This window comes from Vigna unguiculata, chromosome 1, assembly GCF_004118075.2.
Source record: "Vigna unguiculata cultivar IT97K-499-35 chromosome 1, ASM411807v1, whole genome shotgun sequence".
In the NCBI taxonomy this organism is placed as follows: domain Eukaryota; kingdom Viridiplantae; phylum Streptophyta; class Magnoliopsida; order Fabales; family Fabaceae; genus Vigna; species Vigna unguiculata.
The window spans coordinates 17734174-17737656 of record NC_040279.1 but is presented as its reverse complement, the minus strand read 5'-3'; positions in this window follow the sequence as shown (position 1 = coordinate 17737656).

The following is a 3483-nucleotide window of genomic DNA, read 5'->3' as shown; positions in this document are numbered from 1 at the left end:
TCACCTGATAGAGCGATGCCGGAGCCAGGTGGTCACTCAATGTGGTTGATTTGTTGAATTAGGAGTTACGGGCGCAGGTTGGCCATGTAGCATTCATGTGCCAAGCGTTGGTCGCAGTGGACGGCGAGGATGTCATCGGAAGGCGAAGGGAACTTCATGGCCAAGTGGGGGGTGGAGACAACAACACCAAGGGTGTTGAGGGAAGGGCGGCCTAGGAGGACATTGTAGGATGTTGGTGCGTCGACGATGAGGAAGCGGGTTGGAATAGTTTTGGTCTGGGTTCCTTCGCGAAACACGGTGTGAAGGTCGATGTAGTCGCGGGTGGAAACTTGTTCGCCAGAAAAGCCATAGATGGGTTCTTCATAAGGGACCATAGCGGTGTCCGAGAGTTGGAGTTTTTGGTAGGTGGCCCAATAGAGAATATCAACGGAGCTGCCTTGGTCGACAAGGACTTTCTTAATGGCGTAGTTATCGATTTCAACGGTGATGACCATGGGGTCATCTTGGTGATGGTCGAGGCCATGAAAGTCGTCATCTGTGAAGATGATAGGAGGCATACGGCGTTTGTGGTGGGAATGGGTGATATGATTGATGGATTGCATATGGGGGAGGTGTTTCTTTCTGGCAGAAGAAGTGGATCCTCCACTAGCGAAGCCACCAAAGATAGTGTTGATAGTGCCACTTAGTGGAGGATCTGTGGGGGTGATGTCGGTACGGGCCGATTGGGGTTCCTGGTTAGCGGTTTGAGCTGTGCGTCTGTCGTGACGGGAGTTGTATGAAGGGCGTCTGTGGTCGGATGGAGGGGGTGGCAGGATCGAGAGGAATGATCATCTCGTCGGATGAAGCGGCAAAAATGACCAGCACAGACCAGTTCTTCTATCTTATCCTGGAGTGCTTTGCAGTCTTCTGTAGTATGGTTACGGTGGTAGCGGCAATACTTGGTCATATCAGCATTAGGAGGTGTGGTTATTCTTGCGTGGTGGAGGGATGAGGTCAGCTTGTAGGGCCTCATCGAGGATGCGGGAGCGGGCTACGGTAAGAGGGACATATCTAGTGAAGCGGGGTTGGCGGTGGTGGCTGCATAGTCGTTGCAGAATTTGGTATAGAGGGTCTGCATCTCCTCCATGCGGAAATAGTCGGTCGCGCGCAATTTAAATTTGTGCATAGAGGCAGGTGGGTGGAGGTAGACGTTGTTGGCGAACAGGCCGGGTTGTAGGGTAAGTGCCATGCACTAGAGGATCATCTCTTGGTTGAGGTGTGGGGTGCGAATAGCTGCTTTACTGAAGCGATCTATGAACGCTCTAAGTGGTTCGCCTTGTTCCTGTCTAATGGCCAGGAGGGAGATTGTGGTAGTTTGGTGTGGACGGCTGCCAACAAAATGGGTGGAGAACATGTGTGAAAGAATGTCGAAGTTGTCGATGGAGTAAGGAGGAAGTGTTGTGAACCATTCCAGAGCAGGGCCCTTGAGGGTTGTGAGAAAGGCTTTGCAGAAGACTGCATCTTGGGACGTGTACAGGGCGACATGGGTGATGTATACTTTGAGGTGTTCATCAGGGTCGGTTTCGCCGGTGTAGCGGTCCAGCGTGAAGGGTTCCCACTAGGCAGGAAGGGGGTGTTGGCGATAAAGTCGGTGAAGGGGTGACGACGTCTACGCTTGTGGGGAGGGAGCAAATGAGGTGGGATGGGATGGTTGATCATAGCGGGGAAAGTGGAGGTAAGGTTGTGAGGGGGGATGTGAGTTGTTGGCAGGTATTGGGGGTTGTAGGGTGGTACGTGTGTAGTGTGTAGGGTGTAACATCCCAAGGGAATATTACTTAAAAAGTAAATAATAAAAGAAAATAATTATATTAATAGTCGTCTCGATAAAAATCCCAACGCGGGAAAATTTAATTTCATGAAAACACGCGCCAAAACGTATAACATAATTAGTCAATTGTTACAAGTTTCCATTATTCGTGTTCATAATAAAAACGTAAAGTAATACATGTAAGAGAAAATCCTAGCTCTAATCCCATGCTAGCCCTCACTCCGCCATCTGAACATCCTCAGCACCACCTGTATCAACATCTGCTCCCGTGTAACGAATTACACGATCATCGCCACACACAAACAGAAAGGGTGAGCTGAGAAAATAAAATAACAAGCATATAAAACACAAGATAAATCGTTTACCCATCTTATTCATTATATATAATTCTTGGCCAAGACCTTAATCCCCAAGACTTATCAGTCTTCAAATCATACAATTGGTTAGCCTTGGACTCGGGAACATGATGCTCACACGAACCTGCCCGCTCGTGGTCCTGCCTCTACGAACCTCCCCGCTCGTAGTCTTGCTCTACGGACCTACCCGCTTGTAGTCCAACACATGTGATCCACCAGCCCCCGTACCTCCCCACACGTGGCATCTCTCAACGTGAGCACGGAACATACGAACCTACCTCGCTTGTATCCCCACGTGAGAGTAACTAGATATGAACCTCCCCGTTCATATCATCACATGTCAAACACCATCCATGAACCTACCCGCTCATGGCACAGCATCTCCCGATCCAAGCAAAGCATCATTATCAATTAAAACAACACACTAGAAAGCAAAGAACAACAGCATTTTCGCCTGGCTCGGCCCACACGCCGCCAGGCAAAACTGTTCCAGACCGCCTGGCGGTACCAACTCACCGCCAGGCGTCAGAGCACTTCCAGCGCCACTGTCTGACCGCCACCGCCTGGCGGAACACGCCGTGTCGCCAGGCGCCACTCAAGGCATAACTCTCTCCTACTAAGGCTACCGCCTGGCAGTATTCAGTGGACCGCCAGGCGCTATACCAGTAGCTCCCTACTACTGGTTTTGGCACCCAAAGTGGTTAATTATGCAATTCTTGAATGCTTTAGAAGATGTTGTACACTTGTTCTATCAGAGTTATTGATTTCCAGCACTATCCCCTCCCAAGTATAGCTCCTGTACCTAAAACAGAGACATTTAGGCACTCTCTCTCGTTACTCTCTCACGGTCAACCACTACTGCAGTAACAACACACTCCATTCTCTATCACAAGCACTCAGTTCAGAAACATTATCAACCCTCTTCTCATCATACTTATCTCACGCTATACTGCCACGCATCTTGTTCCACTTAACATTACATAATCACATGACTTACATCTAAGCTCACAAGTCTCCAAAACACATAAAACCCACAACACACCATCAAGGATATTTAACAACAATTATATAGAATTCTAAGCTTTCAAATCTTGATCCATTGACTAATGTTATCCGATTTCTTCCTTTAAATAACTCAACTCTCAACAACCTATCGCATGAACATACTATCAACCACTCTCCACTCCCATGCTCTCTTACCTAAGCATATTAATCCTTACTGTGTCCTCCTGTAATTACCTATATCCCTCTTAGCCTCTCCTCTCACGACCACTCGAAAACAACACGCATTACGCCACTGCCCCCGTCATCGCCTGGCGG